The 27,956-nt window shown below is 38.6% G+C and overlaps 1 protein-coding gene across 1 annotated transcript in view; it reads right to left on the reverse strand.

Moving 5' to 3' along the window:
- LOC107571209 (voltage-gated potassium channel subunit beta-1) overlaps positions 1-27,956 on the reverse strand; it is a 142,886-nt gene that overhangs the window by 46,230 nt on the left and 68,700 nt on the right. The window contains exon 2 of the mRNA XM_016257509.1: positions 12,208-12,251. The gene's annotated coding sequence lies outside the window, so the exon portion shown is untranslated. The remainder of the gene's footprint in view (positions 1-12,207; positions 12,252-27,956) is intronic.

The following is a 27,956-nucleotide window of genomic DNA, read 5'->3' on the forward strand; positions in this document are numbered from 1 at the left end:
AAGAATGATTACTTGTTCTACACAGTAAGAACAAAACCCCGCTACGATCACTTCTATCTAGCTTCCCTTAATCATGACGGTCAATGTCAGTAAATTAATTCACATAATTAAATACGTAGCTTTCGTTTCTATATTGTTTTTAACTTCAGTTGAGGGTAGAAATGTCACAATATGCAGATAAGAGGACAAGAAGAGGGGGAGAAGGCCAGTGGGTCAGTGACATTCAGGCACTGAGCTGATGGCAAGAGCGAAACTGTGAAAACAAGGGAGCAAGTTAACTCTCACTAGAAGCCAGATATATGACGGGCAAAGCAAACATGTAACTTATGGATAGGACTGACAGAGCTTTGAGCAATAAGAGTCTTTCACACAGAACAACTCCACATTTCACAAGCAGAGGCTGACAGGAAGACACATATAAATATATATTTGCACTTGCTTTTCAGAGTGCAGAAACATTTGAATAAAATACCTAATTTTATCCAAATAGATCCTGAATGAACTGCCTGCCCAGTTTGATTTCACATCCTTGACCTTGATACCAAACTCACAGCATTTATATTTGAACAGACTAGTTAAGTTTCATCCATCCGTTTTGGGCAGCATAAGGTCAGCATGACTGTGCAGAAACTCATTGTTAATGTTAAGCGTCCTCTTCCTCTCTCTCTCTCTCTCTCTTTCACTCTTCCTCTTCAGGCACATTATTATTTTGCTCCAACACACCGGATGTCTCAGCTTTAAAATGTTAATAGTCTGATGTTAACATTATTTGTCTGAATTTTTTTCTTTGTGCAGGTTGAATCATTTTGATGGGGTTTCAGATAAAGATTTTCCTGCGAGTTCCTTCAAACTGACCCTTAACAAATAAGGTGAGAATTTACTAGTGAAAACAGTCCAGAATTAAATACTGAGTATTGATTTTATTCATATTCACTGAAGGTGTGGCCACATTAGTGAAATTTCAGTGTCTGTGTAGAGATGTATAAAGCACAGCTCTAAAAGTCACTTTCAGACACAGAAGCTTTCTGTAGATCAACACGGTGAGTTTGAGTGACCAAGCAAAATCTGAAATTTCTTTTAATACGTTTTTGGTCCTCAGGATATGGACATAATTGTTTTGTAAATTGCTGACTAAATATATAATCTTATACGGACTGTTATCTGAATTAATCAATGTAATTGGAGTATCATGCATTTGGCTGAATGAAACATTTGGTCGGTTGACTGCATTTCATACGTCATGCCTGTGTATGTTGTTTCTCATCTAATTATCACAAGAACTCAGTCTGACGCCAAACACATTGATCGTAATCCTGCCGTGAATCAGTCTTGAGCATGACTCAGCTCCAGAATGCTACATCACATTCAAATCCCCTACTGTTAGGCAGATCCATATGCAGCTAATGTAGGCATATATATGGATTACTGTTTTATACTCCATTTTAGAAACCTCAGAACAGTGGTGGTCAACCTATTAGGTCCTGTCTCTTGGGACGGGGCGGGGGGTGGGGTTTCAATTTACCAACCTGCATAGACAGAGTGTGTAAAGCTTGTGTTAAAATGTTTTTATGTAGGATGTTCCTGTGGCTTAGTGGTAGAACATGGCGTTAGCAGCGCAAAAGGTTGTGGGTTTGATTCCCAGGGAATACACATAATGGTAAAAAATGTATAGCCTGAATGCACTGTAAGTTGCTTTGGATAAAAGTGTCTGCTTAATGCATAAATTATTATTATATGTGTCACGATCACAAGCTGGAGTGCCCATGAGCTCTATTCCCCTATGTGGATTGCACCCTGGTTTTTGGTTTGGATTATCTGTGTTTGTGGTTTAATAACTTTTGTGCATGCATTTGTATTCTCGCTCCTCCTTGTCCTGGCTCATACGTCACAGAATGACTGACCAAGATATGAATCCAGCAGCACAAATTATGTGTCAGGGAGATCGGGCCATCGAGGACTACGTGACCGACTTTGATGAGCTGGCACACTTGACTGGTATGAACGAGGTATGCCTGATGATATTTCTTTCATGGTGGGCTATCTGAACCGCTCAGCTCACTCATGCCTTTGCATTATCCTCACTGGACTATGGAGTTTTACATAGATCTGGCACTGCAACTGAGTGGCTCTGCATTCACTGTGGGTGTTGTGGAGGAGAAACGCAGCACTCCCACCGTAGCTCCCATTCCAGAGTCTCATCCCATCATGGCCGCCAGCTCTGAGTCCTTTTACAAGTTGGCTGCCAGCCCAGAGCCTCTTCACAAGATGGCCGCCAGTTCAGCGTGTCCAGTTATCATGGCCACCATGCCAGAGTCTCCAGCCATCATGGACACCACGCTAGAGTCTCCAGCCTTCATGGACACTACGCCACATTCTTCAGCCATCATGGACGCCACACCAGTGTTCCTGGCCATCATGAGCGATGCACTTGAAGCTAACAAGGCAGTGCCCAGGCAACTGAGACTGATCTCCAGTTTGGTGGACCCACCGCTGAGTTCAGCGGTCTTCAGCACTGGTTATCACAGAGACTGTTGCCCTATCCTCAGTGCCCCCTGTAATGGTGGAAGCCATCCTGTCTGTTTGGGCTACACACTGCTCTACTCCTCCTCCAGAGCCTGCTCCAGTCCATTAGTCCGCTTCTGAGCCCACTTCAGAGCCCGATCCAGCTCCTCTCAAGGTGGCGGCTTCCACTGCAGAACCTCCCAAGGTGGCAGTGTCCGCTTAAACTCCTTTCAAGGAAGTGACGCCCACTTATGAACTCCATGTCTACCCTGCCATGGTCAAGGAGACCATTTATGATTTCTCTGCCTGTCCTGTTATGGCCAAGGAGGCCATTTATGAACTCTTTGCCCATCCCGAATTCCTGCCCAGCCTCCCTCTCCCACCTCCTCTCCTCAGCTACCTCTCTTCCTTGTCCCGAATTCTGCTGGTTCCTGTCTGTCCCTCAGCTCATCCTCTGTGTGAGGTAAGCTGCATACTTCCAGTCTCCAGCTACATCATGGTTGGAGGATCCCTGTTCTCTGCCTCCAGCCACTGAGACCCAGATTCCACATCGGCCCTTTGACCCATTGGCTCCGCCTTGGCTCCTGGCTCCCTCGTCTCCACCGTGGCCTGTCAGCCCACCAGCTCCACCAGGCTCCCTCATCCCTCCGGCTCCACCTTGGTCGATCGTCCACCTGCCTACGCTTCTGGACTACATTCCTCTGGTTTTGCCTCATCCCTTCATCCTTCTGGCTCCTTTGGAATCCTCCCTCCCCCCGGCTCCACCTTAGTCCTCTGTAACTCTGGCTCCACCACGGTCTTCTGGAGCCTTTGTACCCCCCGTATCCTCAGTGTTACCTTGGCTCTGCGGCTCTCCATCTCTGCTTTGGGCTCCTCTTCCACCGGCTCCGTCTCCATCAGTCTGCCCCCTGGTGTCGCCAGCCCTTCTTTCAACATGGCTCCTCCCTCCATCGACTCCACTGTGGGCCGCCATCATGGCTGTGGTCTGTACTCCACTCTGGCGACTTCGCCCTGGCTTCCTGCTCCACTGGCTCTGCCTCAGTCTTGAGGTCCTCCACTACATATACCTAGCCCTCCGTCCCTCCTCCTGTTCCACCTCTGCTCCATCACCCTCCTGGACTGTGTTGTTTTTGGAGTGTCTGGAAGCCATTCTTTAGGAGGGGGACTATGTCACTATCACCAGCTGGAGTGCCCATGAGCTCCACCAGAGGGCACTGCTTACTACTTCTTTGCCATTCCATCATGAACTACATTTCCCATAAATCTTTGCTTGGACTCATTGTTGTGTGATCACTTCCACCTGTCTGTCATAAGCTTGTTTAGGTCTGTGTATATAAGGTATGTGCTTGAGTTGTTGTTTGTCAGTTGTTGTTCCTGTATGTGTGTTTCAGGTTGATTGCTCTCCCTTGCCTTCTCTGAGTGGATTATGTTCCTGATTCCCCTATGTGGATTGCACCCTGGTTCTTGGTTTGGATTATCTGTGTTTGTGGTTTAATTAACTTTTGAGCTTGCATTTGGATTCTCGCTCCTCCTTGTCCTGGCTCATACGTTACAATATGAACCAGTTTGAAGGGGAATTCTGTAGCTGCTTAGGGAAAATGCTGTTCAATACTGCTAGTGCAGGATCAATTTCCACAACACCATTTATAGCACACACTGTAAAAATGTCTTCATTTCTGAAATTTTAAATAGGGATGTGCCAATACTGTGCTCATCTACTCGTACTCATTAAAATGCTCTGTTACAAAAAACTGATACCACACAGCATGTGAACAGTGCTGTGTCCAGACAAAGAAACACAGACAACAGAACAACAGAGAGTAGAACAGAGTTATTAGAGAATACGGATGTCTATGAAGTACATGTATGTAATTAAATATATTGTTAAACATTCAATATTCACCTTGAATAGCTGATGTGCACAAGCTGTTAAGCAAAGCACGCTTAGCACATGCATTGTTTAGATTACAACTAAATTGTAAATATAAAACACAAAAATGATAGTGGAATTCACTATAAACAACATTTATTTTAACCTCAAGCCTATAGAAATTGTGTATGTGCATTGTGTATGTTTTGCTTCCTTGATGTCAGTTGCATTATATGAGTCACTTTGGAATATAAGTCGCAGCACGTTTCAGATGATAAAAAATGCAACTTATATTTGAGTAAATATGATCATCACTGTTACAAGATTTATGTATAACAAGTGGTTACATTATTGCAGGAAAACGTCTTGTGATTACACTACTGACCCGCTGCAATAGAGCAGCTCTAATGTGCTATTAAATTAAAGGTGAAATACTGTGGGCCACAATAAAATGAACAGTGAAATTAGCAAAAGCTTGTACAATACATTTTAGCGGGCATAATTAAGTGTGAAAATAACTGAAGGGAATATCTGTTTGCTAAATGAAGCCAGCTAAGATTCTTTTTTTTCTGTACCTTTCTTTATTTAAAAGTATTGTCATGGGTAGGGATAAAGCACACGGTGAAGGGGTAATCAAAAATAGAGATAATTATATAGATAATAATAGATAATTCTATTAAAGTCTCAATGAGAACGAGAAACAGATTAATGGGGACACAGAAAATGAACCAAAATAGAACAGAAACGGGGGGGGGGGGGGGGGGGTTTTAAACCATAAAGGCTGATATTAAGCAACATGCAAACTTTGCGCAAGAGTTATGCCAGTGAATGTCTTAACCTCAGTCAATTATACATAGTGAAATTAACGGCATATGAAAACTGACGGCGCTTTCGGCATCTGACACTGCATTAAAGGGGTCATATGATGCCATTTCAAGTTTTCCTTTCTCTTTGGAGTGTTACAAGCTGATTGTGCATAGATAAGATCCCTGAAGTTGCAAAGACTAAAGTCTCAAAACCAAAGAGATATTCTTTATCGAAGTTAAGACTCTGCCACGCCCCCCTAAAACGGCTCGTTCTAACACGCCCCCACATATCTACCTCACAATGTGGAAATATTAGCAAAATGCCGCCCAAATGTGCACACAAAGAAAGAAGGCGTGGTTTCAGTAACCGCAGTTAGTGTTGAAGCAGCCATGTCAGGGAGACGCTGTGTTTCTAGGCAAAAGCAAAATCACTTTATTTGGCCTTCCAGAAGTAGATGCATTTAGGAATCTTTAAGATTACTTACAACAGAACAGCAATGCATTTTATGGACGACCGTTTCGTGAACCTAGGAGAGGAGGTAATTCTGACTTTGCTATGACAATCTGGCGCTTCTGAATCAGCTACTGTTTCGTTATTAGTTTAAGTATTTGCTATTGACTGTTCAAATGCGGAGTTTTGCGCATCGTGTGTGTGTGTGGTGTTTTTTGAACATTAAAGCATGTCAACATATTCTGTTACACCAAATACACAAAATAATGATCTTTAAAAAAGCATCATATAACCCCTTTAACGGCGCTATTCTATCAGAGACGACGAATCTACTTCAACATGTGCTGAAAACGGCATATAACTTTCTTGAATTATTCCATTAATATTTCTCTTGTGGCCCATACATAGTGAAAAAAAGATAAATGTATTTTGCGTTAAACAGGTTGTTTTTGAAAGCGGCTAATTAACTAGAAATCTCGCACATTCACAGAAACGGCGTACTTCTGCGTTGAAAAATAAAGTGGATAGATTAATAGACCTGTTTAAAGACCTGTTAATAAACATTTTCAATGAGGAGTAAGCTAATAGCCTGACATTTTATTATCCTCATATAGCGCATCAGTTATCCGCTATGAAATTATTGCGGGGCAAATTAATTGTAATTTAATAATAAAAGTAACCTAATAATAATAATAGGCCTAATAAAAAGAAGAATGTAACCAGCCTACATTAACTGGAAATGCCATATCCTCTTAATATTGCCAATATTCTATGCTTTTGACAATATGGATTTGTATAGTCAACACATGATACAACACAACCCAGCAACCCCCTGAACAAATCTTAATCAGTATCTACTCAGTATTTATCTTTCAATACATAAATATGAAGATATATTTACTTATTGAGCACTATTAATATATTTTTAATTTTTTTGCTATTTAAACGTTTAACTATTGCTTTCAGAAAAATTTATGAAAATTTAGTGAGATTAATGCTTTAATAAAGCAAGAACACCTGGGTTATGAAATTTAAAGAGAATCATTTTTATTATTATCATCAATAATAATACAGAATAATCTATTTTCTGGGATGTCATGTTTTATTCCTGATTAAAAAGCAAAAAAGCATAAACAAATTATTGAATAAAGATATGGGGCCCTATGCAACCGCTTATTTTGCTTATTAGGTCAGGCCGGCTCTGCTACATCCCTTAGTAACCTGTAAGGGGATCTAACTCTTCCCTCTCTAAAACCAAAGAGAGAGAGAGAGAGAGAGAGAGAGAGAGAGAGAGATTGCTGTACTGCACTTCAAGTCCATCTGCTTAACCTTAGCCTGAGGGACTTGATTACAAAAGCAGCAGAATGACAAAACTTTTATGGTGATGAAATTCTGAGGTGTTTACAGAAATAAACGTTTCTTAGCCTCTGAAACTTTTTCATGAGTGACGTTTTGAGGTGAGTAGACTTTCTCCTCAGGGTGTGGGGAATGATCCAAAGGCAAATGTAGGAAAGAATTAAAAGATGTTTGTGTACACACAAAGGCACACACATACACACAGTGATCGTATTCCTTAGAGAAAGAACTTGAATTTACTTTACAAACCACTTACAATGCAGATATAATCAATGAGCTGATGGCAACAAAGAAAAAATAAGCTGGGAAAAGTGAAAGAGAAACGCTGAGAGAAATATGGAGAATTGGCTAACTTCTTTGTTCTCATTTCTGCCCATCACATTAGCTTTGATTGCACTACTTTAGAGAATTGCTAATATCCCTAAGTCTGTTTTGTGCTCAAAAAGGCCTACTACTACATCTCGCATATCTAAACATGATCAATGATGTGCTCACCCAGCTGACCTGGGGTGTATTTCCCCGTAGAATGATGTAACTTGGTTCTTAAAGGGATAGCTCAGCCAAAAATGAAAATTATGATATCATTAACTCCTCAAGTTGTTCCAAAACTGTACGAATTTCTTTCTTCTGCTGAACATAAAAAAATGAAGAATAAATGATGGAATATCCCATTCCATACTATGGGGAAATAAAGCTAGCTACTGTCAACTCTTTGGTTAACAAAATTTTTCAAAATATCTTCTTTTATGCTCAAAAGAAGAAAGAAACTCTTACAGGTTTGGAAAAATTTGAGGGTGAGTAAATGATAGCAGAATTATCATTTTTGGGTGAACTATCTCTTTAATCACTGTAGTACCATGCGTCATTGGAGATATTGACTAGCTAGTCACGACTGTTTGCCGAAACAGTAAAATGGTCGCACAGCTGTCATTTGAACTGCATTGGTTATAGCACCTTTGACAATGCCAATTATTATAGTTCATTTTCATGAACAACAGAAAACTGTTCATTTAAAAAAAAACAAAAAAAACATGCAATTAGTGTACACTTCACTCTAGTATACAATCATATTATAGTATACATAGTATACAAGCGGCTTTCTTCACAACAAGATTCTGCTGTAACGAACATTTTCGCACTATTTTACCAGTCTTTTTTTGTTTTATTTGATATTTGATTCATTGCAGTTCCCCTATTATATCATGAATGCACAGGCACACTCTTCAAAAATGGTGCTGATTGTTGATACTAAATTATACAGAATGAAATGTGTATATCTTTTTAAATGGAATGAAGGATACAGAATGTACTGCAGTTTAGCTTGTTCACTGTGACCAAAAGACCAAAAGAAATGTTGAAGAAATGAGAAACTATTCTTCTAACCACAGGTCAAGATCTGTAGTGCCAACTACATAAATTTGCAATGCTGTTTGCAAATGTTCATAGGAACTATGGTTTCAAGACACACAGAATCATTGAACTAACAATTGAATGTGCATAGTTAGCTTACTATGCCTATGGGAAATGCACCCATTTAGTCCACCGAGAAAACTTTTCCAGGGTTTGAAAGAGATTACAGAACTTTCAGTTCAATGCCAGTAAATCACATTTTCTCTGGATTAAGAGAAATTACCTAAGAACCTCTTTTTGCGTGTATGTTTTTAATAACATGCTCTACTGGCTTGTCTGATCTGCTCTGCAGAGTCGTGGAGAATTGTGAGAAGCTGTCGTGTGTTGAGGTGTTCTCCTGCTTTGCCTAATGCAGTTTGGCAGGATCCGCTGCGGGCAGCCATCTCTGAGCAAGCTCCCTGCCTAAACATTGGTGTAGCACCACCCGTTTTGCACTTGTGGCATTATGGGAGATAGCCAGTTGGCAGCATGCTGACCTTTGCATGAGACAGCATCCTGGGCGGCTGCTCTCAATTTTGCTCATACAAAAATTCTTCTAGACTAATACCTCTGCCAACTCCAACTATCATCCTTATCCAAAGGATCTTTTCCTGTAACACAACTTTTTTGGCTTGTGACAGTTCATATGTAGTTCCACATCTACTTGCTTGAAATTGAAGTTACCTTTAAAGAAGCTCTGTGAAGATAGATAATTTAAAGAAGTTAAATACTCTCAAACTACCATGATACGTGAAGCGGTTCATACAGATTTGCGGATCAAATTAATGATTCACCAATAAATTTTTTAAATGCCTTTACAAAAGTCCCTGCATCTTCAAAATATTTAGTTAAATGTTACTGTCAAATTTTACTGTCATATATTTTTACTCCGTTATATAAACTACTGTTATCTAAGTTTCTGAGTTAATTTATTGTAAATTAATCAAAAAAATCATTTTTAATGAAAAGATATCACCCACTAATTGTATATTTTTGTCAGCAACTTTTTGTTAGTGTAGCTAAATACATTTTCATAAGAGTAGCTTGTACTTTAAAATACTGATGTTTGTGTAAAAAAAGGAAAAAACACATAGACAGATTTATATAAGTCTATAGTCTTTCGTTGAATAAGACTGAGGTGAGTCTCCTCCTGTGTTCTCCAAACAAACCCACACAGTCTTTCTGCTGCACACTTAACCTGCCTCTTTCTATATTTAACTCATTATGTTCCTTCTCTGCAAGAGTCAGATATCCTTCTCTCTTTCTCTAGTGTTTAGAGTTAGAGTTACATAAAAGATTCTTCACTTGTTGTGGAGGCAGACGTGACGGCACTATCACCTCAACCTGTCTGGTGTGCTCTGTGATAAATACAGATGTGAAACAGCACATGAGCCATTAATTTGATATAACTATCATGCACTTTATATTGTTGAAAAATGATATTTGGACATTCTAGTACAAAACCCCAGTGCTGTTCTCATTCAAATACAATCTGCATGTTTTTGCTGTTCACAACCGAATTCAGGTTAAATTGAGCAATTTTCTGTTAGTCATCTCAGATACAATTCACTTGAATTCACTTTACACAAAATAGCTTCAGTAATAGGAATGCAATTATAAAGTGAAGAGCTTTTGACTTCATATTCATTCGTGTTCTGTAGTGGATTTCTTAGAAACAAAGAGGATAGGATGATTTAAACCAATGCTTCTCAAATGGTTTCACTTCAGGACCCAGATGATTAACATCAGACATCACATGGAGCCCCAAAACAGTACTGAAATTGTTTATCATATGAAAAAAGTGTTCTTTTAATGTTACAAAACAAAACAAAAAGAAAAAATGGACAGATTTATTATTCTGATAATTTCAGAAACAATGTTTATCATTGTTGAAACTTAACCCATATTTAATATGGTATTGGTCATATTTTCTTTGACTTTGCATTGTTTCAGGGGCGTAAATTTCCTCTAATAGTTGGAGGGGGGACAATAAACATAACATTTCTCAAGAGCAATTTTTGAAGGGGACACAAATAATACAACTAAAATTGTACTTGTAAGGACAAGCATACACAGCTTTACTACTATTAGTGCAACAGGGAGACCGTGCCAAATTAGACAACTTCAAGCTGTTGTGGTCGCGCCGAGACAGCGCTCGTGTCCGTTGTAGACATTACTATCCATCAAGCAGGTAACATTATTATTGCTAACATCGAACAATAGTAATACATTGGCATCATCTGTATTAAAGAGAAATGAATCACTTCATCCGATGTTTAAGTGAATAAAATAGCCTTGACTGTCGAGTTCCACAACTGTTGACTTTGTGCTAAAATTTGCATTCACATCACGTTATTGGGATTGCTTCAACCCGCGGCAACAGTGTTAAAGTAGCCCAGTTCCTTGGGAAAACCATGGACTCGGCAAGTGAGGTGATGTAAAAGAGGAAAGCAGGCATTTGGATCAAAGCACTGTGAGGCAAGGGAGGGGGAGACTCAAAATGTTTATAAACTTAAAACGCATTTTTGCCCCGTTTGCATTGTTTTACCACTTACAAAGTTATTTAAAGTATAAAACATTGTTATTTACAATACACAGCATGGTTTTTAATCATATTTTTAGGGGGGACAACCGTCAGATGGGTGGGTCCTGGTCCCCCCGACACCCTCTGGATTTCCGCCTAGGTAGTCAATGTTTTTTGAAAATAAAAATATGTTCAGCAACCTGTCTCTGTTGGAATCTGCCTAATTTGGCTAGTTTCCACCAAATGACAGACTGAATATTTGGAATTGTTTCTTCTCAGTGAAACTTTTGCATCTGTTCATCCATTCATGAATCTTTCAGTGGCCCTTTCTGCAGGACAAGTTACATCATGAGCATGCCACTTATTTATTTACTCAACTGATTCATGAGTCGTCATGAATAAACAATTGTTTCTTCTAAATGAATCATTTGAATCTGTTTTTTTTTTTATCAGATTTGTTCACCGATTCATTCAGGGACTCTTTCTGCAGGACAGCTTACATTAATACGTGTGTCACTGATTCAATTACCCAACTGATTTGTAAAAAAAGAAAAAACAGTCTGCCACTTTATATTTTTATTAAAATGTGCATTCCTACAAGTCTACTAAGCAGCAATGTTTTTCCTGTTGTCTGTGACACTATCAAAAAAGCCTGTCACCCACCAGTTGTGAACCACTATTGTATAGGAGCATACAGTATAGTTTTATTTTGGGCTCTGTCACTTTTTTATTTCCAGACAGGTAGGAGAGAGAGAGAGAGAGAGAGAGAGAGAGAGAGAGAGAGAGAGAAGAATGGGATCATGACCAGACAGAGGCCAGATTCAAACCTGTGTCTCCTATATGAGCATCGCTTTCCGAGCTATTTATCTTTCTGTATATTTTTATATTTAGTAACATGCTTACACTGTAGTGCTCATATTTTAAAAGACACACACAAGCATATGGAGTGCCTGTAGCGTTGGCCTGTCTCACTCTGAAAGCTGAGTCTGCCGTTTCTCATCTCGGCGGTACCGAAGCTGACTGGCCAACTCCAGTTACTGAAGTTCAGCTTTTGTAATTGCGTTCATATATCCCACTGTTCAAGTCCCAGCCCTCCTTTCCTAGATATCAAGAGCCAGATTGCGTGTGTGTGTGTGTGTGTTTGTGAAAGAGGGAAAATGCTAGAGAGAGTCAGCATAGTGTCATGATTAATGAGCTGTTAAACAGAACTGAACTCTGCAAAAACTATCTCTGCTGCTATCTGCTGATTTACTGCACCAAAAACATACAGCATATGGACAGGCATTTTCTGATATAATGTAATACTCACCCAGACCGAGGCATGATACTCTCAATCCAGATTTCCCAAGGTTCCTATACAGACAGGAATAGAGAAAGGAGGGAGAGAAAAGGAAACATTTATATTAGATTGGACATTGGTGTCCTTCTGGCTCAGGCTTCATGGAGCTAAACAGTATTTCTCAATGTAGATTCTAGCTGAAACATAAAACATGCACAAATGCAAACAAGTCAACAAAAGTATGTCAGAATTTATAACACAATGTAAATATACATTCTCAGCATTATGCTCAACTGTCTCTTTCAGATCAACTAGTGTTGTCTGAGAAAATGTGTTAGTTTTAACCAGTGTTAATCTAGAGCTGCATGAGATGAAGCTGAACCGTGAATGAAAACCAGTAAACTATCTTTGCTGGCAGGTTAATTATTATTTTAGTATGGAGACATATTATAGTTTTTTATTAATGTTTTTAATATTTTTTGTTACTTTTATACATACCATTTTAATCTCTGAGCTGCATTAAACAGTGTGACAACTAAATGTCACTTCAGATGCAACTTGTTTCCTCTGCATTGTAAAGATTAATTTCGTTGATATTTATACCATTTGTTTGGTAACAGCAAGAAGAAGAAAAAAAGGTTCCCTATCGATCTACAGTACTGAAACTGGGTCCAGAAAGTCATTCATCAAAGCTTTTTTCTTTTTTTAGTACATTAATATTAGTTAATGAATTAGGTATCATGAATAGCAACTGTTGCAAAATTTTATAATCTAGGTAGATGTTCAAAATTCTTAATTTTAACAAAATATGCAGGACTGTAAAAAACAAACACACACACACACAATATTTTACACAATATTGCAATATATTTTTTCCATTTAGTACTGGCCTGAATATACATTCAACAAGGATGCAACTGATCAAAAGTGACAAAGACATTTATAATGTTACGAAAGATATATTTCAGGTATATTTCAAATAAGTGCATTTCTTTTGACATTTTTATTTACCAAATAATCCTGAAAAAAAGTATCTTGGTTTCCACAAAAATATTGAGCAGTAACAACTATTTTCAGCATCGATAATGATAAGAACCATTATTAATAATTGAATAATTGGATTTTTGATCAATAAATGCAGCCTTGGTGAGCATAGGATACTTCACGGCAATACTAAAAAAAAAAAAAAAATACAAAATATATATTGATTGATTGAGTTATTGAATATTGTTAGTGCACATGGAGTTGTGAACTGTTAATCTCTGGGGTGAATTTGTATTTTGTAAACGTTATGCAGCACCGCAGAAGAATGCTATCTATCATTGAAACAGTGAGAGGACAAAAAAAAAAGATCGGGTTCCAGTCAGATTGAGAAAGACGTTTAAGATTACATTAAGGGGGCTGCTCAAAATAAGCTGCACCAAAGACAAATGGAGCATTGCACACTGCAGAAAAACAGAGGAGCATGACCACAACAGTGGCACAGCTCAAGGAAACGAGTTCTAGTGTTGTAGGGGACAGACACACACACACACACATAGTTTGTCTCAAGTTAAAGTGAGGGTGTTTAATCCTGAGAGTGAGATAGAGGTGCTAAAATCAGTAGACAATGACAGAGTTTAAACAATGTAATTAATCATCATAATCATGCTAATCATCGCTCCTGCAGGCCGTGTGGTCAGTGGCTCTCAGGGGATTTGAGAAGTTACTGCACCAGCAGCTCCTTTCAGCAGACTTGCACTGATCACTCACATGTTTCTCAATGAATAATTAAGGGAGTAAAGCAGATGTATTGTTCTGATGTCAAACAGCATTAGAAAGTATTGTATAGCACAGTCAGGGCCGGTCCTAGCATTTTGCCTAAGCAGATATTCAAAAGAGTGCCTCTCCCCCCCATAACCACCCCCAATCCCCCATCATACTCAACTTACACTGACACCTTATTGTAAAGCAATGTTATGTTTTGTATCATTGAGGTACTATTATAGTTTTTAATATTTTGGAATTTTTTTTTGTTATATATACTGTATTTTCTGCTGTCATATTCATTTTAATTGAATATTAGTAATTTTATTGTTTTTGTTGTTTTTATTAGTTTTTTTTTTTTAAATGTCTATATGGTTATTACATTTTTTTTCAGTTTTAGTTTTAGTTATTTTAGAACCTCAAGATAAACTAAATGATAATGGGAAATGTAGCCTTGTCAACTAGCTAAAATAAAACAGTTTTTATTTTATTTCAAGTCACACAATTTTTTGATATATATATATATTTTTTTTATTTTTTTATTTTAGTTAACTATAATATCTAAATATAATGTTGTAAAAATCAGTGTCTACTCAGTATTTATCTTTCAGTATATAAATATGATATATTTATGTATTGAGGATATGTTTACTTTTTGAGCACTGTTAACAATTTTTCAACTATTTAAAAGTTTAACCATTGCTTTTAGAAAAATGCATGTAAAACACCTGGATTGTGAAAATTAAAGAGAATAATTTATTTATTATTATTATCATCATCAATAATAATACAGAATAATCTATTTTATAGGCTGGCATGTTTTATCCCTGATTAAAATGCAAAAAAAATGTATAAGTGTAAACAAATGTTATAATAAAGATATGCAGGGGTGCACATACGTTTTTCAGACTGGTTCTTCATGGAGATTTGGTTTGGTGCTCACACTGCACCAGTGTGACTCATTAAATATAGCTATATAAAAAAAAATAATAGTGATAATAGTATTATTGAACTTTATTTATTTTGTATGTTTAAATAAAATAATAAGCAAAATAACAAATAGAGTGTGGTAATACTATTGTATTTTAAAATAAATGTATTCAATAAAAATACAATTATATTATAGTACACTTAAAAATACAATGCTAGTATTTCAATTTAAAAAAAATGATATAAATTTTCAGCATTTTCCAACCTAAAATCATCAAGCTTTTATTTGGGCGTAAGTATATGCGCTGCTGAGTGAAGCACCTAAGTGAAGCGCGTCAGTGAATGAAATGTCACATTTTTGCATTTTGCTCTAAAACCGGCAGTGTATAGCCTAGATTTATACTTTCAGTTTGAATGGAAATCTTATACAGTATTACAGTTAGTCAATCTTAAAATGGTGATTGTACATTAACAGCTGTCAATCATGTCGGCGCGCAAATGAGCGGTCTGAACTTATTTACAAAGCGCATTTTTTATTTTGGTCATGCATGCGCATCACTTATGTGCACCACTGAAGATATGGCTAATTCACATAATTGACGTTATTTGATAAACAGCAAAGTGAATAAAAAAAAAATTCTGAATGGCTGCTTGAAAACATATAAATTAACATATTAAAAAAATTGTCCGAACTTTTACGCAGCAAAGGCACAGTGCTGTAAAACTTAACTGGTGGTTGGAAAAGTCAGCATAAAATGAAAATGTACTTTTTGTATCTAAAAAAAGTAACAAATATAAAGACAATTCTGTCTGAAACTCTTATTATCTGATGCAATTTTGCTTCTACACTGTAAAATCCAATAGTTTACCTTACTTAGATTTAGTTTGTAATAAATAGGTTACTTTTAGAAAGTGACCTCTCTTCTAATTAAAGCATTAGTGCATTAATTGAGTGTGTTCATTAATCAACTTTATCAAAAACTTTTTTATAAAGACCCTGAGATGCTTTTTTTTTGGGGTTATATAATTCTTAAATCATGTGTGGTAACATGCTGAAGTCACACACAGACTTAAACATTCAGCACGTGAACCCCAACAATGGTAACAATTCAATTTAATTTATTTTCATTACTTGTAACAATAGCCATTTTATTTGCTCTTTTTGTTGTGCTGCTACTGACACAAGACAGCAAATAAAATTGTCAAATAAAATCAACAACTGTAAAACAAAGCAACTGTATAATTTATTCATACCGCAATGCACTCTGGGAGTCAGTGAGTCGCTATACTAAGTCATGAGTAAACCTAAATGAAAGTGTCAAGTACCCCCTACAGTTCTTTTTTAGTTACTAGAACTCTCGTGTAAGTAAACTATACTAACTAAGCATCTGTCAGTACAACATACTATTGCTATTTCACTTTACTTAGTTTTTTCAAGGCAATCGGTTTGCATGCTTTTTTTTAAGTAAGCCCAACTAATTAGATTTTACAGTGTAAGCAAATGCACTTTATTTATTTCAGTGAAGGGAAATCTTAATGCTTCAGCATACTATGACATTTTGGACAATGCTATGCTTCCACCACTGTGGGAACAGTTTGGTGAAGGCACTTTTCTATTCCAGCATGACTGTGCCCCAGTGCAGAAAGCAAGGTCTATAAAAATATGGTTGGATGAGTTTGGTGTGGAAGAAAGCCCCATAGAACACCTTTGGGATGAACTGGAACGGAGATTGCAAGCCAGGCCTTCTCGTTCAACATCAATGCCTGACCTCGCAAATGCACTACTGGATAGTTGAGCAAAACTTCCCACAGAACTACAGAACTGAAAAATCTTGTGGAAAGCCTTCCCAGAACAGTGTATGCTGTTATAGCTGCAAACAGAGGGGGCCAACGCTATATTAATGTTTATGTAGTTAGAATGCAATGTCATTAAAAGTCCCTGTTGGTGTAATGGCCAGTTGTCCCAATACTTTTGTCCATATAGTGTATATTCTATTTAATAACACTAACCGTGTAATTAATTAATGTATTTATTAAAACCAAGTATAAATTTCCTCAATTTGGTGTTTTCTACAGATTTTTACATTTATTCAAAAATAATAACTAATGAAAAACCAAAAATAAAAAACTCACCGATTTTCAAGTCATTTCAAGTTCGATTTTGACATGATATAAAGTGGTGATATCTAAGTGAGTGAGTTGTTTACTCTGTTTTTAATTAGTCTTTACAGTAGCACCATTATTTATTCATGAAGACCGATTTGCAGATACAGAACATGCACAAAAACAAGAGGCGGGATTTATCACATGAACAGTGTAATAGGCCTATCATATCAAGGCATTGCCTCTTCTCACGTGGCTTTTCCCCATTCATTCTCAATTACCCCCATCAAAAACACAACATGCAAAGTGTGCTGAAGGGATGATGTAATTCTGTAGGCCAAAACCCAGAGACATGTTGACATTTTAGCACTTTCGGTTCCATCATACTGAAGTCAATGTTTTTTTTGTTATCACATACAGTAATGTGATTTTTTTTTTAAGCTTTTACTTGTCTTGAAAAAGGTGGTTGCTTACAAGTGGCTAAATGGGACTACAGAGGTTATCGGGGACATTAAACAATACACTGAACAAGTAAACTCATCTACTTACTAGTCTGCTTTCACAGCCTCATTGTGTTTATAAGCATGCTTTTGCAAACTATTCCAATTCAGACTTTCAAGGAAAAAGGCTTTTTTAAAATAAAAACTGAAAGAGATGTTGGAAGCTTAATGGTGGTGATGTTGAAGTCATGAGAACGTGGTGTAGTTTGTTTACAGTATATGCCATTTAGGCTTCAAAATGTATAAATGTGTTAATTTTGTGAAGATTATGAACAAAATGTGTAAGTATCATAAACTTGTGTTGATCACATAGCTTATTTTCTGCAATGATCCATTCCTAGAGGGTTTTTGTTGAGGGAACCAGGGTGATGCTAACTTCCAGGTTCGCCTACAAAAACACATTTTCACTGCAGGACTTAGGGATCCTATTAAAACTCAACTCATTGTAACTTCACTTGCTGGTGTCACTTTTGGACACTGTCAAATTAGTGGTTTATAAACTATTTAAACTCATATTTTTGTAATATTTGCATTGTTTTATTTTTGTACTGTGATTTATTTTCTCATCCAATTTATTTGAGGAGGCACTCCCTCCCCCAAACAAAATCAAAGACTTTTACAGCAGGCAGAGACCAAGATTCACTCATTACTTACAGTAGACTACAGTCAGTTCAAAGAGTGTACTGTAACCATGCTCTCCCGGCTGCTTTTCTGATAAGGCTGTGTATATGTGTGTGTGGTTTATGAGGACACAAATTTGTATAATGACATGGGTATGACACAGGTATTACAATATGAAGGTGGTTTATGAGGACACTACCTGTGTCCCCGTAATTCAAAAGACTTTAAAAACATACTAAATTGTGTTTTTTTTTTAATCTAAAAATGCACAAAGTTTCCTGTGAGGGGTAGGTTTAGGTGTAGGGTTAGTGTAGGGCGATAGAAAATACAGTTTGTACAGTATAAAAACCATGACGCCTATGAGTCCCCATAAACCACCAATACCAACTTCTCTAATCTTTTTGTATTCTATCTATTTGTTTTCTTTTTATTTATTATACAATTAACAAAAGCAAAAAAGGGCCTCTAACACTAGCTTGCTCTATTCTTTTTCTATTCTATATGTTTTATTTTTATGTATTATATCATATTAAAAAAACCTGCTACATGTACAGCGTTAAGCTAACTGAGACTTGTTATAGCACTTGCATATTATTGCTCTCTTGTTGATTTTGATTGCTCCCATTGTCCTCATTTGTAAGTCGCTTTGGATAAAAGCGTCTGCTAAATGATTAATATATCAAATGTGTGTGTGTGTGTGTGTGTGTGTGTGCATGTAGATGGCATAAAATTTAGTTGGAAGCTGAACTGTCATGATTACTTTAGAAAACATAACCCATAATCTGAGAAGAACAGAGTGAATCAGACTCATGCAGTATTCATGGAGCAATAATCAGAGAACAGCTCTCTTGCCCATTGTCTCTACTATCTGTCATAATAAAGTAATGTGGTATAATATGATGGTGTAAAGTGGAGATGTGAATTGGGTCAATGTGATCATGACCTCTGGTGATTTTGAGACCCCAGGTGCATCATCTGGAAGCAGCCTGAATGCACATGTGCATATAAGTACGCTATCTGCTTATGTGCTTTAGTATCTGTTTGTATGCATTGGCTCTTTCCAAAACAACACACCTGAGCCCTCATTGGGTGTATGATGTTTATAATTGCGTTTTCAGGGTCAACCTCATTTCCTAAAAATCTGTACTCAAATATTTTCTGTAATCTCAGATGTCCAATCCATGTTTCATTTGGTCTCAATTTTCCAGTGTTAAAAGTCATTCTGGTGTGTCGGATCCATGTGCCGTGGTGTTATACATGAACTGAATGTGCCAGAGGAACTGTAACGGGTTCTTCATGAAGGTTACAGTCACCACATGCTATACTTAGAGAATCAAAGTCTCTTCAGACGTGCATCTCTGACCAATATGGGCCTAATTAGGTAAGAAGTCCCTGTGCACATGAAACATTATTTTATGTTTCATAGCAGAAGGTATGGTGACATGTGAGAGAAGCTGGTGAAATACAGCATGATATAGTTATTATATAAGTGACAAAGACAGAAGATAGGAATTTGATGAAATAAAGTGAATGAGAGGATAGAATGAGAAAAAAAATCAGAAAGAAAAGGACATAGTAAAAGGCATATATAGTGTTCTGATATGTCAGGGGAGACCCCATATGTCATCATTACAAAACTGTCTGCATCTCTCACTAGCAAACATGCTTCTTTATAAGAAATGCCACTTGGTTTGGCATTCTGTTGTATACATTTTAATTGTCGCTTAAGTTTTCAAGTATGCTACTGTACACTTGAAAAACAAAATACCACACTAAGAATTTTGCATCTTGATTTAATAAAGTCCACCCAAACAGCAAATGTCAGCAGTCACAATCCATTCCAGAAAAAAAAATTACGATGCAATATCTAGAAATGCTAAACAATAAATTATGTGCTCTGTTAAATGGGTAAATGTTTTCAGGGTGATCTCATTTGTATTCATAGTGCAAGTAATGATAAGTGGGTAATAGACACTGTAATGTATGTGTTGACAGAATCTGAAATATAAACCCTTTTATACAGTGATTTACCAAAATTAATTTTTGAAACCGAAATTAAAGTTTTCATTTAGCCAAAAAGAATAAAAATGAAATCGAAGATAAAGTGTCAATAATTACATTTGGTTAATTGGGTCATTTAATTCTGTATGCTGTTCAGGATGTTTGTTCATTTAGCCAAAAAGAATAAAAATGAAATCGAAGATAAAGTGTCAATTACATTTGGTTAATTGGGTCATTTAATTCTGTATGCTGTTCAGGATGTTTTGTTTTTAGGTGATTAAACTAAAAATCACAAAACCACTAACTCACTAAAGTTGTCACAGTTTGCCTACTGTGAAGAGCGAGGAATGAGGAAACGAGGAATTTCACACAGAACAGTCTTTAATGATCCAATGGCAGAAACACAGGGTAGCTAGGAGTCACACGTAGCACAACGACATTTAGAACCGACAAACACAGACTGGGACTAAATACACAGGATAATTGGGAAGACACAGGTGTACGGGATGAGTAATTAAACTAAACGAGGACAGGAACAAGACCAAATAAGGGAACACTAGAACAGAAACAGGGGCAAAACAGAACAGACATATCGCCCCCCCTCCCGGAAGGTGCGTCTTCGCACCGTAGAACAACAGAGGGGGGCAATGGGTGGGAACTAAGGAGGACGGACACCTGGGAGGGGGCCGACAGACAGAGACCAGGGAGGCGACGAAGGAGGGAGGAGCCAGGGAGGATACATGAGGGGCCCAGAGCAGGCGGAGCCAAGCAGGACCACAGGATAATTGGGAAGACACAGGTGTACGGGATGAGTAATTAAACTAAACGAGGACAGGAACAAGACCAAATAAGGGAACACTAGAACAGAAACAGGGGCAAAACAGAACAGACATAATCGCCCCCCCTCCCGGAAGGTGCGTCTTCGCACCGTAGAACAGAGGGGGGCAATGGGTGGGAACTAAGGAGGACGGACACCTGGGAGGGGGCCGACAGACAGAGACCAGGGAGGCGACGAAGGAGGGAGGAGCCAGGGAGGATACATGAGGGGCCCAGAGCAGGCGGAGCCAAGCAGGACCCAGGGCACAGCCATGATGGCGACCCACAGTGGAGCCGACGTAGAGAGGAGCCATGGAGGAGGAATGGCTGCCGATTCCAGGTGGCCGACCAACAGTAGCGGAGCAGGTGGTGGAGGAGCCTGAGGTGGAGACGGAGAGCCAACGAGCCAGGGGGATGCCGAGGATCTAGGGGGCCAGGGTGGAGCCGAGGGCTCTGGCGACCGAGGCGGAGATCCACGGCAGAGCCGGAGCGACTGAGGACCAAGGTGCAGCTGGCGGGAGGAAGGCGCCCAATGGAGCCAGTGGGACTGAGTGACGAGGTGCAGCCGGAGGACGAGGGAGCCCGGTAGAGCTGGTGGATTGACGGGTGACGGTGGAGGTGAGGAAGCTAGGAGCCGAGGTGGAGCCGCTGGGTCCACGGGCCGAGGCGGAGTCCGGGCCTCGGAGGCTGGAGACAGAGGTGAGGGATTCTCCAGCCATGGCGACGCTGGATGATGGCAGACCCGCAGAGCTCACACCGTAATGATGGTGGTCTGAGGGCGAGCAGAGGGGCTGCCAGACGACAGCGGTGGAGGAGGCTGGAGCGGGTGGGAGGGCTTGCATTTTCTAGGAGCGGGCACTGGCGGGCACTGGTCAGCTCTGGATCGGGAGCCCTCTCTAGGCTGAACACGGGAACAGGATGGAGCTCTGGAGGAGTGGACACTTGAGGGTGCTCTGGACTGGATTCGGGGACTGGAGCCCTCTCCTCTTCGGCGTGGCACATTCGCCGCGTCATACTCAGCTCACCCTCAGCCGCGGTGCAGGAGGCGGAGCTCCTCTCCGCGCTCACACCATCCACGGCTTTCTCCCTCGTGACGGGCATTGTCGCCGGCTCTCGCACCTGGTCTGACGGGTTCAGCTCTACGTCCGGGGCGATCCTCTGCTCAGTCGCTCAGCTTTGCGCTGGCTCGCTCATTGTGGCGGGAAATGGCTCTCCGTCAATGGTGGGCTCGGGCTGATGCTCCGCATCACAGGGAGATGGTGGGCTGGGCTCTGGGTCAGGAGTGGCGAGATTCTCCTTGGAACTGATGGTGAGCAGGAATCCGTTTCTCGCCAGTATCCACTCCACAAAGGCGGTGAAATCCACTCGAGGACCATCTTCAGACGACGGCGCTCAAAAAAAAAAAAAAAGGATTTCACACAGAACAGTATTTATTGATCCACAGGAGGAAACACAGGGTAGCCAGGAGTCACACGTAGTACAACGACATTTAGAACCAACAAACACAGACTGCACAGACTGGGGCTAAATACATAGGATAATTGGGAAGACACAGGTGTACGAGATGACTAATTAAACTAAACGAGGACAGGAACAAGACCAAATAAGGGAACACTAGAACAGAAACAGGGGCAAAACAGAACAGACAGTCCAGAATCCTGACAAAAGTTCAATGAGCCGTCTCAAAATTTCAGCCAAACATAATATTTTATCAAGCTAAGAAAATGTCACTGTTTCAGTCAGTAATTTTGGGCCCCCTAAACGAATTATTCCAAAACTGAATTTTTTTTTGCTGTTTCGGGTGAATATTTTTGGTTGCATACATTTCAGTGCATCACTACTTTTTTTGTTTATACTAGGGCCAAAATTGATAATTAAAAAAATGGCTCCCTTTCAATTCATGAGTTTCAAATTTGTGGAATTTGAACTGGAATGACCGGAAGAGGAATTTAATCAATTAATCTATCAATCTGTCTATCTATCAATCTATATGTCTGTCCATCCATCCCTCTCCTTCCTATTAAAACCCTAAGGATGAGTTCAGGAGCTGTAAAAAGTGTTTGATGGCTTCAAAACTTATTATCAAGCTTTTTCAAAGAGTTTTCAAAGTCTATATTGAAAAACTTTACTTTTAGTTAAAAATGACAGCTACTATAACTGTCACGAATCTGGTCTATGAACTTCCGTTCACTCACCACCAGAGGTCACCTGCTCACCACATGGACTCTCACACTACACACTACACTATACCCTGGACTACATTTCCCATCATCCATTGCACTGATTACACCCACAGCTGTAACCAATCACACACCCTACATAAGCCATGGACTTCTTCTCTCTCACTGCCGAGTATTGTTCTGCGTTTATCACTCTCTTTGTGATAGCTGCTTTACGGAGCCATTTTGTGGTTTCATAGTCTAGTCTAGTCTAGTCTAGTCTAGTCTAGTCTAGTCATTACTTGTTTCCTGATTCCAGCCTGTGTAACTTGATTATCTATTGTTTTACCATTTGGACTCTGTTTGCCCCTGCCTGGACTATTGCTCTGTACCTGGATTATCTCTCTTTGCCTTGCCCTGTTGGATATTGTTCGCCGGAGTCTGATCACGTCTGTCCTTGGACTAGTCTTGTGTTTTGCCCGTGCCATACCTGTTTGCTGGTGTTTCAATCCTGACTGTGTTATTGACCACGTCTCTGTCTAATAAAGCTTGCAAATGGATTCGCATGTCTCTCGTCTCGTTCGCCCTTATACAATAATAATGTTTTTGAATTTCAATTCATTTAAATTCTACTTTTTGACATTAAAATACAGACTGCGTTTGCAGATGTGCATCCTGTTCACTAATTTAGGAACTGAATTGCAATTGAAAAGCATTCTCACTTCAATGTCAGACATTCAAATCTTTAAAAAGAACCTGAAGACTGATCTGAACAAAATATCAGTGGACCTCTCATTTATCAGTAAACGTATATTATAATGCAAATTTTAAAAAGTAAATTATGAAAAAGCTATGAATACTAATCAGCTCATGTTGGTGTTTTATGTTTCTGCCAACTGTCCAACCAACTGCTGACTAAATTAAAACTTTTTCCAATCTTTTTCTATGTAAACACACTAGATGGACATCTCTGACCACTGCGCTCAAGTCTCGCATCTTTTGCAGCACCTTGGTACAAGACAGGTCACAGGAGTTCTTAAAATGCAGCGCTCAAGTTAAAAGGAGTTCAACTTTTAAAAAACATGTCTTGAGACCTTGTGTATTTTCCTCATTTCAATGCCCACGTCTCATTCTGTGTGAATGAACTCTTACTCATACCTTTGCTAAACTGAGGATATCAGGATCCTTCAAACAGCATAAAAGTTACATCTACATGATTCAATGCAAATTACAGTACAGTTACAACAGGAACAGTGGTGCTTTGCTGAAGCGGACCATTTATGCATCAGTCCTTGCAGGGTTTGAACCTACAACCTTTCAGTTACCAGCCCAGATCTTTGACCACAATACTACATCAATCTAAATAAATAAGGATCTCCTCAAAGAGCTTTAACTGAGAACAGGAACAGCTGAACTCTAGTCTTTTGCTATGTACAATGTCCTCAAAAAAGAAATAAGTTGGCATGCATTAATCTGTAAGAGAGGTGTTGTTTCTCTTGGGTCTCATTTACACCTTCACATGTTGAGCTGAGCAGTTTCCCTCCCCATGATGCCAGGATGCAGTTACCCTATGATTATTCCTTCCCCTTCTGTGTGAGACTGAGTCAGAGGACAGTTCCCGAGTTCAAGCTCACACTCACAAACACATACACACGAGTGCAACACAGGCACACTAATATGTACTTACAATCATAATTACACACTAAACAGGACTGAGCAAGAGAGAGAAAGAAGGTCGTCAAGCAATGTTGGTGCGAGTGGGCAGAGAAAAAAAAAACTCCACTGGCTTTAGCGTGGGGATTCAAGTATCCTCTTAGTGTTCGCTTCTGGCGAGACTTCAGCACCCTGTGTGGGTGTCTGATTGAGTGACTGCTTAAAACATCACACACCGGTCATTTCATTACACTCAATGAAAGTATAGGAACTCAGTTTGTCAAGAAATAAGCATATCTCATCCACATATCCACAAATGTTTGTGAATAAATCAGTTTCTCATTTCCCTTCTCTAGCTCCTTCTAACTAAACTCGACTAATATATTACGTGTCTTTTTGAAACCATCAGCTTATCTATTTTTATTTTATTAATGGCGATATAACAACAGGCATCTTTCGATTAATAGTTTGCATTATCATTATCATTAGAAAAATGTGTATGGCTAACAAATAGATAAATAAATAAATACCTACATACATGCTGTCACGGCTGCGGGTAGATATGAGGCGAGGAATCAGACGCAGAATGCAAAGGACTTTATTATATTATAAAACAAAGCAACCCCAAACTCAGGAGCAGGGCAGCCAAAATTATACATTTCACAACAAACTAGCACAGGACAGAAAACACTGGGAGAATAAATAGGGAAGCAAACAAGGAGGGTAAGGGGGATAACAGGTGGAGAAACTAAAGCAATAATCAGGAAACAAGATGGGCTGGGTTACACAATAGACATGAGAGCACATCCCTGTTGAAAAACCAGCATATGCTGGTTAGGTATGTTTTGAAGCATGGCAGCTGGTTTAAGCTGGTCCTTAGATGGTCATGAGCTGGTTATGAGCTGGTCCTGAGCAGGAGCTAGTTGCTTAGGATCAGCTCATAACCAGCTCATGACCAACTAAGGACCAGCTTAAACCAACTCAAACCAGCTGCCATGCTTCAAAACATACTTAACCAGCATATGCTGCTTTTTTTCCAACAGGGATGCTAGCACTACCAAAATAAAATGACATTTGGTGCAAGATGCCCCACCCTCAGTATTACTAACTTTGCTTTCCATTGCATTCCAGATGCATTCAAACTGTGATTGATGATGAAGTCATGCAGAGACAAAGCTTTTCCTGGCTTCTGCTGTGGTCCAACGTATCCCAGCAAGGAGAACAGTCCAAAAGCGATGCTCCAAAGTAAAGTCCAAGCTATACACTCTTACAAATAAAAGAGCTAAACAGGGTTTTTTGTAGCACTGCCATAGAAGAACCATTTCTGGGTTCCAGAAATAACCTTTCAGTGAGCACTTCTTCTAAACAAACATTTTTATCTTAATGAGAAGAACATTTTAAATATCTAAATAACTTTTTTTTTCACTATAAAGACCCTTATGTGCAATGGAAAGTTTCTATAGATATTAAAGGTTCTTAAATGGAACCACCAATGCCAATAAAGAACGCAAAGCTGCATGTTGCGTGAAACCATTTATCATTAGACTGGTATGGTAATTATTCAAACAGAACAACAAATGCTCATGGGCTGGAGGTATCTCCAAGAAAAATAAATGTGATTTGTAGTGAAAAGCTACCAAAGGTCTTAGTGATAATCACTGACTCCCTTTGTAAAACACAAAAATAGATAATAAATTCCTCACAACATGGCACAACGGTACTCACAATTTATTATTCCAACAACATGCGATTCAAAGACATTTTTTTTAATGAAGGAATACTGTGATAAGTAAATATCTGGCAAGGTTCTGTTCAAGAATCTTGGAAAATTAATAAAGCCTTTTGAAAAACTGATTATGTAAATCTTTCCCCAACAGATGAGTGCTGCATTTTGCAGCAGCAGTCATTAATTTGAAAAGAAGGGCGACATGAGAAGATGTGTTGGATAAAAGTATAATCTAACGGTGTGGATGCATTGGAAAGCTGTTCCTTTGAGTGAAGAGAGATTTTTTTTTTAATTCTGCTAAACAATCCATACTTTAATTACGGGGCATGTGATAATTATGTTTTGAAAATATGATGACACATTTGGCTGGTATACGCTATAAGATGACAAAGAAACCAAAGAAATCATGTTGGTGGGTGGTGTTTTTTTTTTGGGTGGCTAGGGGCAAAAAACGGCGAGACTTCAGCACCCTGTGTGGGTGTCTGATTGAGTGACTGCTTAAAACATCACACACTGGTCATTTCATTACACTCAATGAAAGTATAGGAACTCAGTTTGTCAAGAAATAAGCATATCTCATCCACATATCCACAAATGTTTGTGAATAAATCAGTTTCTCATTTCCCTTCTCTAGCTCCTTCTAACTAAACTCGACTAATATATTACGTGTCTTTTTGAAACCATCAGCTTATCTATTTTTATTTTATTAATGGCGATATAACAACAGGCATCTTTCGATTAAACTACGCTGAGTACTAAAATTCATTTGAATGAGTTCTTGAGTAATATGTTCAAATGTCTCGCCAGTTCACATTCCGTCATATTTGTAATCTGTTAAATTTCCAAAACACAAATAAAGTAAATAAATAATAAGCCACTTTTAAAACAATAAATAATTAATAAAAAATATGATAAAAAGTAAAAAAATATTGCTAATCATGATTATCAGGTAAAATGTGTTTGCCTAAAAAAAATATATGTTGCCAAAAAATATGTTAATTATCCTAATAAAATAAATAAATACATAATTGATTACACTGTGGACCATGTGGTGCTTTCACAGCAATACTGGTTCACCTGATGGAGTTTGGGGTAAGTAAATACAATATATATATATATATATATATATATATATATATATATATATATAGAACATATATACATTTTTAAAACATACCTTTAGCGTGGGGATTCAAGTATCCTCTTAGTGTTCGCTTCTGGCGAGACTTCAGCACCCTGTGTGGGTGTCTGATTGAGTGACTGCTTAAAACATCACACACCGGTCATTTCATTACACTCAATGAAAGTATAGGAACTCAGTTTGTCAAGAAATAAGCATATCTCATCTGGTATACGCTATAAGATGACAAAGAAACCAAAGAAATCATGTTGGTGGGTGGTGTTTTTTTTTTGGGTGGCTAGGGGCAAAAAAGAGAGCATATTTTCATCTAATGAATTAATGTAAAAAGCATACAGAAGCAAAAAATAAATGGAGGAGGAGAACAAGAGCCAAAAACCGGGCTA

The sequence above is a fragment of the Sinocyclocheilus grahami genome, unplaced genomic scaffold, assembly GCF_001515645.1.
Source record: "Sinocyclocheilus grahami isolate Dianchi unplaced genomic scaffold, SAMN03320097.WGS_v1.1 scaffold1565.1, whole genome shotgun sequence".
NCBI classification, from domain to species: domain Eukaryota; kingdom Metazoa; phylum Chordata; class Actinopteri; order Cypriniformes; family Cyprinidae; genus Sinocyclocheilus; species Sinocyclocheilus grahami.